The sequence below is a fragment of the Protopterus annectens genome, chromosome 4.part0, assembly GCF_019279795.1.
Source record: "Protopterus annectens isolate FY-2018-M chromosome 4.part0, PAN1.0, whole genome shotgun sequence".
NCBI classification, from domain to species: domain Eukaryota; kingdom Metazoa; phylum Chordata; order Ceratodontiformes; family Protopteridae; genus Protopterus; species Protopterus annectens.
The window spans coordinates 1,325,370,974-1,325,387,806 of NC_056733.1; positions in this window are offsets into that span (position 1 = coordinate 1,325,370,974).

Here is a 16,833-nt window from a genome sequence, read left to right on the forward strand (position 1 = left end):
AAAGGAGTGATGGCTACAGACGGGGGTAAAATTGGATCTAAATTTGTTGACCAGTAGATTTGCTGCATCTTCCAGATTTGTATGTGTGGCTCCATTAATAAGCAGTTTGGTACATTGCTGTGTATTGTCTTAGAGATTGCAGACATAGCTGAAGAAAACCTTGTCCTTGACCTCATAGGCTATTAGGTTCATAGGTAGGTACTGGCTATTGGTCTTAGGGCCTATATAAGCCTAGCCAAAAAGGTACCCTGGCTTTCGCCACCCAAGAAAATTATTTTCCTGTGCCTCTGTTGAGCAGACCCACAGACGTGATCCTCGAGGTGAATTTCCTATCTCCCATCCAGTCATCAAGATTTTTCTTGAAGAGGGCTTATGAGGAGCTTTGTTTGATATAGATAGGTAGTTTGTTCCAGAGTATGGGAAGTCTCTGGGACAGGGCTCTATCCCTCCAGCATGTCCTGTTTATTGTGGTGACAAGGTTTAGGTCCCTAGAGCATGTAGCTCGGAGGGATTGGGATTTCTTTAAGTGGAGCATGTTCAACAGCTCTGGGTTTGACATAGCTTTGTATGTTAGGCAGAGATCGCCTTTGAGTAGGCGATATGTGATGGAGTAAAGCTGTAGTTTTTTAGACCAAATTTGGTCTGGCAGGCTTGATTAGCCCTCTTAGTTGCTTGCTTAGCTTGATGAGAGAGATTTTACTTTGTTGGGCATTTCACTTACTAATTTGTGTCATGATTTTCTTCCTCTTGTTGCACAACCTATTGATGCTGAGATTCCACCATGGTGGCTTGTTTTTTAAGTTTTTCTTGTGCTTATTCTAGGTATGCACAGCTGGCTCTGTGTAGCCACTAAAATAATTGTACAGGGTTTTCATAAAAATTCTGCATAATGAGTAGTGTTCTCATATTGTTTTCTTTTGGCAGTGGGCTTGAAATTTTGCTAGTGTGTGACTTAATAACAGAAGTTTTTCTTAGAATAATTTTTAACATTTCCAGGGCTAGCTAGGGTCCCAAGTTTTATTTGTAATTCAAAGGAGAAAACTTTAGGGTCCAACCTGTCCAGTGAGGGCAGTACACAAGTGGAGAAGCAAAATTCTCCCTTATTTCTAAGGACCAGTTCAAGGATGTTAGCACCCTTAGTGAGTATATGGACTAGCTGGTTCAGGGTATTTATGTTTATAAAATCCAGGAATCCCTGGTTAGGTATGTTCCGGGTTGAGTATGATTTGAAGTTTATAGTGACATAGTTAAAGTCATCCATGAATATGGTACTGGGTTGAATGGGGGTGTATCTAGTACATTTAAATATGTAAGTGTTTCTTGGGTCATAGAGGGGGGAACTAAAGGATATGGCATGGGCTTTTGCCTTTGATAATTTGAACATGGAGAAGTTCAAGCTTGTCATACTGTTTGACCAGCCTTGAGTTCTGTTTATTTTTGAGACACCTCCACCTTTTGTCCTTTCCTGATAGTTGAATACCATTTTGAATCACAGTTCATACTTGGTACTCAGGTCCTGGGGAACAGCTGAATTAACATGTGTGAAGCTATTTGTGGAATAACCTGGTAAGGGTAAGATGACCTCCAGCAAAGATAAAACCTGGGATTCAGTATGCTCAGCCTACACAGAGTTTACATGTGTGCACAGTGATGAGCAGCAAGAAACAGCGCTAATTACATATTCATGCCATTCAGTGAGTTTAAATGTAAATGAGCACAGTTTTGTGGATGGCAACAGTGGTGCTGGATAGGAAACCTTGTAAAGCAACAAGGATAGTAATCCAGTTTAAAGCAAAGCACAGTAAGTTACTTTGTGCGGAATGCCACAATGATCACCAGGGCTTGACATATACAAGTTTCTATAGGTCTCAATCACTTAGTGCAAGAAACTGGACAAAGCCCAACATAATGGGGGAAAATGGCTCAGAGATATAGACAGATTCTACATATTTGCATATTAGAAAAGTGCTAGAATAACACGAGGTTTGTTTTTACATTTTCTGAAGAATATGACACGTGAAACTCAAATGTATGTAATTATTTAGTGACATCAGCCCTTAGATCATCCCAGTGATATTGCAGAAAACCAAACATTTTATAAGGATCGGACCAAAAAAATATAAGGCAAAGGTCCAGACATATATATGATAGCAGGATAAAGGTTGGTAAGACAAAAATAAGAATAAAATAAATTAAGAAATACCAAAGCAACAGGCTAAAATCCAGGAACTTTAATAGATGTATCCAAAAGAGTAGTAAGCACTTTCTCGGTGACCACACTGCTTCATCAGACAACATTAACTAAGAAATACAAGTCTTTTACACAAAGTGTGACCAGTGATAAAGCCTTAATTATGATGTCATCAAAAAGTTACAATTTTTTTTAAAAAGAACACATACTGCAGAAAACACATTCATATATCATGAATAAAAACAGCTATAAAAATGTATGCAGAGATATTGCACTTATAAATATATATATAAAAATAAAACATATTATTTATGTCTAAGTCTAATTCCTTTCGGGAAGGGTTTCAGTGAAAAAAAAAAACATTTAGACCAGGTGGTTTTTCTGCATTCAACAATAAAATCCGCTTCTGTTTTATAGTTTCAGTGTGGTTTTTAAAATCACCTCCTCTTAAAATTAATGTCTAAAACTTGCAATACAAAGAACCTAAATGAGTGTGTGGTACCATGGCTCATAATATGTGCTGCTAAGGCATTACTATCTTTTTTATTCTTTATGTCTCTCTGATGTTCAAGGATCCTATCCTTAAAGGCGCTATTTGTCTTGCCAACATAAAATGCATGACATAGTTGACAGAAAGAAAAATATACAAGGTTATACGTTTTGCAGTCAGCATAAAAATCAACATTAATTGTGAATCTTAAAACTGGGTGTCTGTATTATAGACAAGTAAAAATAAATGTATAGGCTGAACAACTTCTGCAAGGAAATGCACCAACCCTGTCAGATAATAGGTTCCCTTTCTCTAGCACATTGGACTTATAACAAATATGTTCCTTGAGGGATTTGTTGTTTCTGAAAGAAAAATGTGGAGTACTTCCTATCTTGTCTTTTAACTCAGGTACATTGTTCAGTATCTTCCAGTTATTCTTTATAATGTCACAATATTGACTTATATCACTAGAATATTGTAGAGACACTCTAAAAATATTACTAGTAGAGTTCTGTTGCTGTCCTACTACATGTGTGCTTGTAGTTGATTTAAAAGAAGGCCTGCATCTATCTAATCTCTGCTTCCAAGCTTCAGAGATGCAGGTATCTATTTCCATTTCTTGATAGCCCCTTTCTAAAAAATCTTTTTTCAAAGACTCAAGAGCTTTGCATGCAACTGAATCATCATTAGGAAGCCTAAGTATTTTATATACCTGTCCTTTAAGCATATATCTCATTATATGCCTTGGATGCATACTATTATTGTGTAAAAGTGCATTCCTGAGTGCAGGTTTTCTATATAAGCTGGTATGGACAGAATCAAAGTCTGCTTTGTCTATTTTGACATCTAGAAATTCTAAATGTTCAAAGGAGTGTACACATGTAAATTTCAAAAAGGAGGTGGTACTATGCATGTACCTCATGAAATTGTTCAAATCAACTGTGCCTCCCCATAACATAAAAATATCATCAACAAAGCGGACATGCCAAAGAAGGTGCTCTGCAAATACATTACTGTTTGACAATAAATGATGTTCCCATTGCACCAAAACTAGGTTAGAGTAGCTATTGGCACAAGCAGGGCCCATGGCCATGCCAACCTTTTGCAGAAAAAAATCCTATTCAAATAGAATAATATTGTTTTCTAACACAATCTCTAATAGGGAACATATAAGTTTTATGTTATCATCAGAAAAGCCTTCCTTACCATGTAAGAATTCCCTTACATTATTTATGCCCCAATCATTTGGGATGACTGTAAATAATGACTCTATGTCAAGCTCAACAAACATATAGTTAACAATGATGGTCGAGATTCTATCATACAATCTCTCAAGGAAAGTTTTCATATCCTTCAAAACACTGTCACACAATTCTAATAGAGGGTGGAATGTCTTCTCTATATAAATAGACAATGGTTCAGTGCACCATCCAGCTCCAGTTACTGTCGGCCTCATAGGGGGAATAACAGAATTTTTGTGAATTTTGGGAAGGCCATAAACTGTGTGGGTTAAAGGATGATCAACATTCAAAAACTTAAAAAGGTCTTCATTAATCAAACCAGTCATCAGTAAATCAAATATCATAAAAGAAACCTTCTCAGTTATCCCATGTACTACATGCTTAGGAATACGTTTATAAGTATTGATATCATATAGAAGTACTTTCATTTGATTCAAGTACATTTCTCTATCCAAAACCACAATGCCTCCACCTTTGTCAGATAGTCTAATTTCCAAGGCACGTGTGTTCTTAAGTTCTTGTAAGGCTATATAGTCTTCTTAAGACATATTAGAAAAAGTTAGCCCTAGTGCCATGTTGAAACAAGTCCCTAAACTCAGTTTCACACATATCAATAAATGTTTGTATAGTAGGGTGTGGTAAAGGATCCTTGAACATCAGAGAGACATAAAGAATAAAAAAAATAGTAATGCCTTAGCAGCACATATTATGAGCCATGGTACCACACACTCATTTAGGTTCTTTGTATTGCAAGTTGTAGACACTAATTTAAGAGGAGGTGATTTTAAAAAAACACACTGAAACTATAGAACAGAAGTGGATTTTATTGTTGAATGCAGAAAAAACACCTGGTCTAAATGGGTTTTTTTCACTGAAACCCTTCCTGAAACGACATAGACTTAGACATAAATAACATGTTTTATTTTTATATATATTTTTATAAGTGCAATATGGTTGCATACATTTTATAGCTGTTTTTATTCATGATAAATGAATGTGTTTTTTGCAGTATGTGTTCTTTTAAAAAAAGTTTAACTTTTTGATGACATCATAATTAAGAGCTTTTTATTGGTCACACTTTGTATACAAGACTTGTATTTCTTAGTTAATGTTGTCTGATGAAGTGGTGCGGTCACCGTGAAAGCACTCTTTTGGATAACTCTATTAAATTTCCTGTTGGTTTGGTATTTCTTCATTTATTTTAAACGTCCAGACATACTTGGAAAATCTAGACAGTGGAGAGGTATGATATGTATATGGTCCAAACACTGTACAGGACAGTGTATACAGTGCAGATTATTGTGATATGCATGTACTGTCTATATCACCAGAACAGGTATCACACATGCATCTATTGTAACAACTTTATGGGTTTTCCGCACCATCAGACAGTAATGTCTGCAAAGTGGAATTACTTGCTAATTATAGTATTGACAAATGTCCCAATATCTGAAACCCAGTGACGCAAGTACTGGGAACACATGTAGATAGCATTCTGAACTTTGAGCACCAAGTGTCCACACTGGTATTGAAACCCTATGTTGTGTGCATCATAAGTCATGCCATAATATTCAGATCTAAGGATTATATTACAGCACTGTAACACTAACAGAGTATGATACTCTCTTTTGTATGTACCTCACCAGACACATGCAGCAGGAGAAGAGACCACAAGGGTTTCTCAACAAGAAAACACAAGGCCTACAAACCATGCCATGCCATATGGGGAAAGAATGAGAGCCATGTTACTGAACTCTAGATCATATACAATGAGATGACTTCTGCCTGGCCTCCAGGTCAGTCTCTGAAGTTGTCCTGGTGGGAATAGTGCACATCCACAAATCAGATATAGCGGATGACATCAGCAGTATCCAGTGAAGAGATTCTGATAATAGCAGTGGCCCATATATGGGTGTAAAAGGCTCACTGTAGTGTCTAGCAAGTGCACAAGCACACACACATACATGCCCCAGCTGACTGCAGTGAGAAAATAACCCCTACCTATCTAAGTACACTGACTACAGAACTCTGCCTTTAAGGCAAGCACCACAGCTCAAGTCTGACTTGGAGTATCTCAGAAACACTTTATGTGAGCAGCATCTTTTGAGGAGGATAAGGTAATAACAGTGTCCCACATGCTGGTGCAAAAGTCTATTTTTATGTCAAGCAAATGCACAAACACACACACACCCCAGTTGACTGCAGTGAGTACAGAACCCCTACCTATCTAAGTACACTAATTACGGAACTCTGTCTTTAAGGCAAGCATCACAGCTCAAGTCTGACATGGACTGTCTCAGACAACACTTTATAGCTGATGACATTAGCAGTGTCACCAATCATGGTGTATCCCAATCTTTTGTGTCACTCACCATGCCTGTGTCTTGATTGTTTGTATTTGCTTCCTCACCTACCCAACTTACCTGACCCAAAAATACCTATGTCCCTTACCCAACATTCCTTTCTTACTGAATTTAAAAAAATGGAAGGGAGGAAGATGTGGCTAAGCAGCACTGCAAGGAGTTAACCTCAGCATTATACAGCTGCTCACCGTCCCTTGACATTGGTGTGCAATGTCAAACTCAGTGCAAACATAGAGATCAAAAAGTGAAGGGCTTCACTGCTTATTCTTGTACTTATGTGTGTTGTGTGTGCTTCTATTTTTTGACCAGTTTATAGATGTTCAAATGGAGTAGAAAGGAACGTGGTGAAATGGGCAGCAAGCAGGGGAAGAACAAAGAGAAAATAATATAGGAATGTGCTGGAGGGAGGTAGAAAAGAACCATATCTATCCTTTTCTTCAAAAGTAAAAGCTGATAATATGTGCATAATATTAGCTGAATTTGGACTTTCACCTCCACAAGGAGGGGTAACAACAACATAAAAGTATTGCATAGCCAATTGGACTGACTCAAGTGTGTCAAGATGACAATATATGCCAAATGGAGAGCTATGTACAGGACAACTTTTTTTTTTGTGGGACAGGTGCCCATTTTTTTATTCAATAAGAGAGGAATTCTGGGTAAGGGATATAAGTATTTCTGGGTCAGGTAAGTTGGGTAGGAGAGGAAGCAAATGCAAACAAACAAGACACAGGGATGGTGAGGGACAGAAAAGATTGGGTGACATCATGATTGATGTGAGGGAGGGGACAATACATGCTCATGCTATTCAAACATGGAGAATGTGAGAATCAAGTCCTCACCCACTGGACTGTCATCACTGTCCACCTACTCAACAGACGGCTGGAGTGATTGTTGTCTTATCCTCCTATGTACCATGAGGGAGAACAGCCTCTCCATCCATAGGTGTAAACTAATGGTTGGTGCATGACCCTATGCACCAACCCTGACATCTCCTGGTGAGTGATGAAATCCTCACCTCCACCATTGCTCATGGAATGTACCACTGCAACAGCTTCCAGGTCAATACTACCTGAGGGCACAGGTAGTGCAGGGGCAGCAAAGGCAATCCTGCTAGGTTGGGTCCCAGACATGCTGGGTATTGGTGCTGGAGCTGGTGGAGCAGGGACAGGCAGATCCACTGGGGGTGGCCTACCCCACTGTTCTCTGTAGCATTTAGTGATTTAGTACACATGGATGACATAGACACATTTTTATGACACATAATACAAACTAAAAAAAAGAGAGATAATGGTTGGGGTTTGAGAAAAAAAGATAAAATTAGTACCATCATATATGTCATACAATGTATTAACACAATTATACATCTATTTTATCTGAAGTATTACATTTAAGTATATGTCCTAACAAATACACACTATACTTACAGAATGTTGAAAGTAATCTTTGAAATGTGCATATATTGCACATATGCATGTTCCAATTATACAGATTACAGTAAACTGCAGGGAATGAATTTATGCCACTTGTATAGAGTTTAATTTAATGTAGATAGTATTAAAGAAATGTCATACTGTATAGTTATGATGCGTATTTAAACCCACAACTTCTGAATACATTCTTATATTTGACTCCTAAAGTTTGTTTGTGCTACAGACAAATGCATGCATCCATACTTTTACAGTATGGGATTAGGCTACACAGTCTCAATTTGCTACAACTGTATAAACCCCCCCAACATGTATCTTTAACTTTTAAAGCTACAATAATACTTCTCTTGTGCTGTGTACATGCAACTTGCTTCCCTCAATCTCTCTGCTTGAGCAGCATGAGAACATCGATTGAACTCTATGTCAACATTAGCTGGGGAAAGAAAAGAAAAGAACAGAAGATAATTATGCATACAAGTCTTGCCTGTATTAAGCTTTCTATGTATTACAAATACTCTCTTACTGTCACAGCTGTGGGATGTCTGCAGTCTCAAATTCAGTCAACCAATGGTTAAAGGTATCCCTTTTGTGCTGGTGTATGTCATTAAAATGATGCCTACATTGTTCTCCAGTGTGTGGGATGCCAGTAACACTGGACACAGCCTGAGCCAAAGTATTCCATGCCTCAGACTTGTACTGGGAGCCAGAATAGTCCCCCTGCAGAAGCTGTGGTGCTTTACCTAGAGTCCAATAAATATTGTGGACTCCTGGATATGCCACATATCTCCACTAAACTGGACAGCTTCCCCACTGACTCCAGCCATGTCTAACACCTGACCTAGACCAATGGAAAATTATGTTTTCCCACCAATTCCAGTTATCACATTTCCTGGTAGTGCACAAACATGAGCAGTGGCACCAACCTTGTTTTCATAATGTTAAGCAGAGTACAGCAGTTACAAGCAGGGATGACAAGTATTTGAAATAGGAAAGTTGATATGACACTTGATCTTAGTTTTAGGGGTGTCTGGTGATGTAGCTTGGAAATATTTATTAAAAAGTGGAAGGTAACTGTTAGGTGAGTTAAGTTTGCAGGCATGCACTGGGGGCATAAATGTCATGACCTGACACATTTATTTTTGGCTTTATACAATGATAACATTGATTTTTCAAGTGTTGGATTCAAATCTAGGCAAAAGGGACAGAACATTTTCTTCCACAGCATTGATTTTCCATCTTTGCCACAGAAAAAGTGCTGCTCAGACATAATCAGGGATCACTCATAAATACAGCTGACAGTTTGAGGTGTTACGCATGCATGTGTGTGACCTGACAAGATTCTTGTATATTGATCCAGTTGTGTTTGTATTTTATTTAATTTTGAAGGTCATGCAAGTCCAGATAGTAGAATTATACTTAACAGAAATACAGTAGACAGTATTCCCTAAGTCATACATCTGAAAATACACCGAGTGTCTTATCCCTCATATATATAATTCATATCAGATCCACTATCTAAAGTGTTATAAGTGACAGTGAATATAATGGGAAATGGAACAACAGTAAAAATGCTTGGAATGTCCTGCATTAGAATCCAGAACCATGAGTATGGCAGTCCTACACTTACACCTGTTGCCACAAGAATACTGAAATAATACTTGTCTATTTTACACTTATTGCATATACTGCACTGTCACAGCAGAAAAATAGGTTACAAACCCAGGGCCATCCTTACTCCAGTCCTACACTTACACCTGTTGCCACAGGAGTAGTTACATGACAATTCCATAATTACTTACTAATTTAAAGTTATCTGTGTTAACCACTGTACAACACCACATAGCATGTTGCATGGTAACTAACAGAATTAATTCAATGTATCTGTTTTCAGTTGTTGGCTGTCTGCACCCTGTATGCAAGTGTTCAATGACTGCAGTTGTTGGGGAACCTTGCTAAACACTGCACAGTGGTGTTGCATGATGGAAAGCAAAAATTGCAGCAATGTATTCTTTTTTACCTTTGCGCTTTTACAGAAGCCCTGTCTGCAAGTGTTCTGCAGTTGGTCTGTCTACTTCTTGTGTGAGCCACTAGTCTAGTTTGCACACTGCTAAATGTCATGCAAAAGAGATAAGCACAGCAAAATGTGCCATTTATTTTCTCTGTTTCCCTTGTTTGCAATAAACTGCACACTGTGCAAACAATGACCAAAAAATTTAAATGAAAGGGAAAAGTAGTTGAACTGAAGAAAATCAGTCTATGATATAAACACTACAAAATGTTTCTTTGTACACATGAACTATTTCTACATAGCTCTGGATTTGAACTCTCACTCCAATGAACCTTCAGAACACAGTAAGGGTGCCTTATACCTCTTTGCCACATAAACAGCTTTGCAGCAGGGAACTGAAATCATTCTGTATTCAACCAACTGCAAAATCATCCACAGTACTAGGAAACCACATAGTTATTTGTACATGTATAAATTTCAGATGTTGTGCACTGAGTGATCACACTAACATTTATGACTACTGCTTGCAAAAATGCAGCTCTGTCTTACCTTTCTGTGTTTGCTGCTCATCCTTTAGCTGACCAGTAATCTAAGGCATGAAGTCTGTAAGACAGTCTATATCTTTGTCCTTAAAATGTGTGAAGATATTAAATGACAATAACATACGTGTCAACAACTGAAGGGGAGATTGGATGTTTATGAACAGAACCTGTGAATTGTGTGCTGCTTACTTACATTTCTAACCTTGATAAAATTACTTATATACACTTTATAAGTTTAACCTGACACACCCACTGGAGCTAGGGCAGTCTGCATTGTTGCTGTGTTTTCCTTCTCCCTACCAGTAATCATTCACAGTTGCAATCCATTAGCAACAAACACTGAGGGAGTGCTTGCACTATGTTTACATCTACTACACAGAGCTAAAAGTTTGGGATTCAGCAGTTCTAATGAGTTCACACCTCATTTGCATCTTCACTGTGCTAAAAGCCCTGAATCTACACTATAAGAAGGCAACTGTGTAGCTAGGGAACCTGAATGTGAGGAGACTTGTTGATGTGGAGAACACAGAAGAGGTTATTACTTTGGGATATATCTGTACAGAATACTATTGAACTTGAGAAGGTATGCTTGCACTTTTCAGCTATATACTGCAGATGCTGAAATATCATTTAGGAAAAATCTGTTTCATAGTTATATAAATATATTAATTAGCAAATGCCACTGTTATCTGTATGCATTACTTAGAACTGGACTGACAGCATGGGCATGTTTGTCAGGGCATTTCACATATACACATGATTGGCAATAGCTTAAAATGCAATGTTTATATTAAATCTGTACAAATCTTCCAGGGACAGTTCATTTGATAGTACTTTTAGCATTTCACTAATGGTTTGTTAGCAAAATGTGTCATTTGCCTGTTATTTTGGGGGAGGGGACCATAGCTACATTGTTGTTTTGGCACAAACAAGGATATGTTGCTACTGTTATTCTCCCTTGTTTTGCATCCTCACTTTGTTTGTGACTGTAATATGTAACAGCCACACAATACTTGTTGGTCATATTTCAAATATCCAGACTATTTTTATGTTTCTTCAGTGGGTAACACTGAAATGCTACATTTTCTGTTTTATCTGGGAACATGTATTTTTTTAATTATGCAATACTTATGTGTATTATCCTTCTGTTGAGTTTTAGGACACCTAGGGCTATGGCACCCAAGTATCTCAATCCCAAAAAACACCCTTTGGTGATCCTGAGAGTCAGGTAATTGTTCATAGGTTAATAGGTGTGTACTAGGCTAATGTCCCTGAAGCCTTTACAAGCCTAGCCCATAGGATTACCCTGGCATTGTGCCACCCAACCTTAGTTCCCAGTTCCTCTGTCGAGTAGAGCCACTGGAGTGATCCCTGGGGTGAATTTTGTATTTCCCTTTGACTCATCAAGATTTCTCTTGAAGAGGGCCAGTGATGTGCTCTGTTAGACATGTATGTGAAGTCTATTCCATAGCATGGGCAGTCTATGAGTTATGAACCTGTCCCTCCAGCATGTTCTGTTGATTGTAGTAATAAGGTTGAGGTCTCTGGAGTGTGTGGTGCAGAGGGATTGGGATTTCTTTAGCTGTAGCATTTCTAACAGATCTGGGTCAGACATGGCTTTGTAAGTCAAGCAGAGATCGCCTCTAAGTAGGCAATATAAGACAGAGAACAGTTGGAGTTTTTTGAGTCTGTCCATATAGGACAAGTGTTTAAGGCCTAGGATCCTCTTTGTGAGGTACATTTGTGGCCTCTCCAGTTGCTGCAGGTATCTAGTGAGGTACATGCCAAATGGGGCATTGTACTCAAAGATTGGCCTAATGAGGGAAGAGTAGAGGGAGACAATGACCTCTTTCTTCCTGGATGCAAAACCCTTAGTAATGAGATGTGCCACATAGAAGGACTTTCTGACCACAGTGGCAATGTGGTGATCAAAAGAGAGGTTGCTGTCAACTTGTGTTCCCAGATCTCTTATAATGCCTTCTGTGTTTAGAGGGCTACCATCGATGTGGTAATTCATGGGAACTGGGTTTTTCCTAAAGGGGATGGTGACACATTTTTTGGCATTGAGCTTAAGGCCATGGCTCTGACACCAGCCATTGGTCTCATTGAGGCCTTTCTGTAGTAGGTCAACATCACTTGGGGAGTTAATAATGGCTCCCAACTTGCAATCTTCTTCCAACTTTGTCAGCCAGAGTCCCTTCATGTTGGCCTGGACTTCTGAGAAGTAGATACCAAACAGAATTAGATACCAAACAGGAGGGAACCCAGAACCGATCCTTATGGGACTCCACTCGTGACTGGTCAACAGTCTGACTTGGAGTCAGCTACTTTCACACTGTGGGTTCTATCTGTGAGCCATATTTCACTATACAAGAGTATTTAACAATGCAGATAATGTGGAAGCTCTTAGGTGACATGGTACCGTTCTGCTTGAGGGGACTTGGGAGATATGTCAGGCAGAATGCATATTTGGAAGCAGATTGTTGCAGATGTGAAAGCAGTAGGTGGCCACAGCAGGACATATGATCAGGTGCACCACATGGTCACTGACATGATCTCATCTGCATGGAGGAAATCAGCTGCAGTGACCCATGATTGGATAGGTACAGGAAGCCTGCTAGAGAGACACAAATTACAAGTAAATGAAGAGTACCTGTTCATTGTCAGAGATTTAGACAGCTCCCAGCAAAGTGAAAAACAGCATGTCCTTGACATTGGTGCTAATGTTTCAGGGACAGCAAGTATGTTCCAGGAGGAACTTCTTATGTATCTCCATTGTTAAATACTCTTGTATTGTGAACTATTTACATCAATACATTAGGTCTGTTTAACAAGAAATTTTTGGGGGAGGGATTGTAGACTGCTACAATTAACAACACGATTTGATTGATTACACATGGGGCTTAGGTTGGACTTGTCATCCACATTCTTGTTGAAAGTATAGTTAATGGACATATAAAGGGCAAACATTTTTACCCCATGTTACTATTAATTATGATGATGTTGTACTTATCTTTTACTTAACGTCTTCCAGGACAATCCAGCATAGGGAGGAGATATCATCTGCACATGGTAAGTCAAACAATTTTATGTCAGTACTGATGAGCAGTTCAAAGAAATGTTTAATGAGTGTTGTTGTTGCCATGACTGTTGTGTGCATTGCTGTACTGTCTGTAATTCTGGCACCACTATTTGTTTGTTAGCATATACTGGACTATAGTGCTGTAGATATTATTTTTTCCTGTGTTTGTTGCTTATTATCAAAAGTGTTCCTGATAATGGAAGTGTCGGAATTCTACCACCTGATTTCAGAGTAAAACTGGATTCTGATGATGATGTTAGCCAAACAGAGGCATAGCCAGGGGGTGCAGAGGTTGAATCTGACACTGAAGTTGACATACAGCCATTCCCTGTAATTCCATCAGACACAGCCAGTAGGTATAAGTCTACCCATTCCAGTGAGCCCTCAGAGATTGTACAGGTTGAGGGTGAGACAATTGATCAGGAAACTATGGTCACTGTGGTTTCAGTGCCTATTGACTCTGGCCATAGCCAAAGTGTGGGTGAGGTGCCACATATGAGACTTGTTAAGTATGATCAGAGGAGACTTACTGTCCATTCACCACCTGATCCAGGTGTCTCTTCTCATGCCTCTCAATGCATGTTTAGGGCCATCATGGAGGCACAGGCACATTCCCATAGGTCCTCCAGACAAATGCTTAGGGTTGTAGATGTTTCGAAGGCTGATATGCATGACTGCCTCCACAATACTGCCAATTCAGTGGGTCAGATGAATGACACATTTGAATGGGTGGTGTCTGAGAATGAGCATCTCCTGGCAGGGTGATGGCATCCTAGTGTGCAGGTCTGCCACATCATCTGCTGTTAGGCAATGTAGCCATACACGATCAAGCTCCCATAGTGGCAGTACTTCCATTGCTCTGTCAGTGATTGAGCTGTCTACACTCAGACATGGCAGGCCATGGGGTCATGGTCCTGGGCATCTTCATGAGGGGAGCTCACCCAGCAGACATTAGTCACATTCAAGTAGCAGCAGTGCACCTGATTGTGGGTGTGGATGTGACAGTGCAACTCCTGGCAGAGACAGTTCTCATGGTTGGGTACAACAACAATGAACTGCCACCAGTACCATGCATGGTTCATACCTTTCCAACATACAAAGACCTAGAGCTAGCACATAGTTTGGCTGCGTTCATGCAGACAATCACACACCAGTTTCACATGGAGGACCCATATGGGCATACACACAACAATTGCATGGTTCAGCTGTGAAGTTTAAAACTCATTTTTTCTCACTAGCCATTTGTTACTTTATCCAAATGTCTGCCTGCTTCTCTTTCTTACTCACAAACACTCATCAGCCTTTTGTGTCAGCCTAGGTTTCCTGCCGCCCAACATAACACCCTGTGCAAGTGATGATAACTGTGCCATATCCCTGTTTGCTAACTTTTGGATTCAGGGATACATAAGCTTTGTGTCTGATGCTCAGGGTGCATAGCTGACTTAGTGTTTAATGTACCTGTATTTGCGATGTTGAATTATTAAATGTACCTTTGACTTATATTGGTCTTTGAAAGATAGACAGTTGATAGCATCACATTTTTTGCATCAGTATTGTTAATGATCTTGTGAGAGTTGTGAAGTCTGAAACTGATATCTGTCTCTTTACTTTCTAACTTCTCTCCTTACTGATTTTCCAGTACAAAAGTATTGTTGCTAAACTGAGGGCATGCAGTGGCCAGCAGTACTTTTGGGAGGTATGACTGCATGAAACTTTGATGCCTGAGGCCTACTACTTAATAATGAGCACACATAAGTCAAACAAGTCTCTGCTGCCACATGTTAAGGTCATTTTCTTACAAATCACCCATTTTTACTTGCTTACATTACCAAGTAACAACATACAAAGGTATAGCAGTCATTCATATTATTACACAATACACTCCAGGTTCAACAGTTACCTTGTAAATCCACCAGCTGCAACAGTTTTAGTTCAGGCCTGTCTCTGTCTGATGCTAGCAGTACACTGCCATTACATGGGTAGGTAAAGGTTGTGAGCATTGCCTAACATCAATGTTACTATATGTATGTGTGTAGGAGTAAGGTTTTAGCCCCTTAAGTGGTAAGTCAGTGTGCTATGAGTTATCTCTTAGCCAATGTGAGGACATATCGAGGATGCACACCTACATTTGTCTACACCCACAGCAGGTGCTGGTTCCCCCTCTGACCATTCACCTGTGTGTGTGTGTGTGTGTGTGTGTGTGTGTGTGTGTGTGTGTGTGTGTGTGTGTGTGTGTGTGTGTGTGTGTGTGTGGCTATGGTGATCTTGCCATTGGTGGTGGGATGCATGCCTCTTCCCCTTGTTGATCCTGCTGAAGTTGTTTTCTCAGGAAGATGTTGTGTAGCATGGCACATAAAGTGAATGTTTCTGTACATGTACGTGGATTGTACTGCAGTTCTTCCCCTGATGCATCTAGGCACTGGAACCACGACTTCAGCAGCCCAGACACATGCTCTATGATATTTCTTGCTTGAGCATGTGCCTCATTATGGCATTCTTCAGCAGGTGTGTGTACATTTCTGTTGGGTGTCATCAGACATGGTTCCAGTACTTAACTTTGCATCCCCCACTTTCACTGTTTTGGATTGGTTGATTAGCATACAATTCAGCTGCTTATGCTGTAATTAGCATGTCATGGTGTTTACCTTGTTTGGGTGGCTCTGCATGGCTCTACACACCATCTACAGCTGCTTACTGAATCTAAAACAGTTTGCTACTATGTGTGCATCCTGGTGTGAAGCGCACACGGTGTAAATGTACCATGTAGGCTTTATTGAATATGGCTGTAAATATAGTAGGACCATGCACAGTAGCAGGGTGCTTAAGTGTCTCTGGTTTGTACTAACCTGGCTGCTTATAGCCTTGGGTAAAACTTTTGTTTCTGAATGACATTCTCAGACTATGAATTGTTTCCTTACTTAGGCAGATATTCATTTAACATATATTATCCCACATATGTCTTCTCTGGATTCTGTTTCTTAAAAAACTAAAAATTTCAAGTTTCCTTTCATATATTTTGAAGGTGAGTAGTCCTGCCAGGAAAAAAAGCTGTGTCTATGTTATCCACCAAGTTTCACTGTATAGAAATTACCTCTGGCTTTGTTCATGCACTTGACTATGTGGATCTTATTAAAGCCCACTAGGAGTTATAGCTGGAGACACATACACAAAATAGTATATATTTTACCATAAGATAATGAAACATTTAGTTACTGGGAAACAGAGTATTTTGACTTTTTTGGTGTTTGAATATCTGTGCATACATGCATATACATAGGCATACACACATACACAAATTACACCAATGACACCAGTGGTGAAACTACTCTGGTTAAATTCACGTAATGGTTTTTGCCATGCTGTTAAATGGAATTGCTATTAAATTGCTGAAACTACTTTTCAAGTGCTGAATTATTTTGTTGTGGTTATATATATGTATATGTATATATCTATATATATATATATATATATATATATATATATATA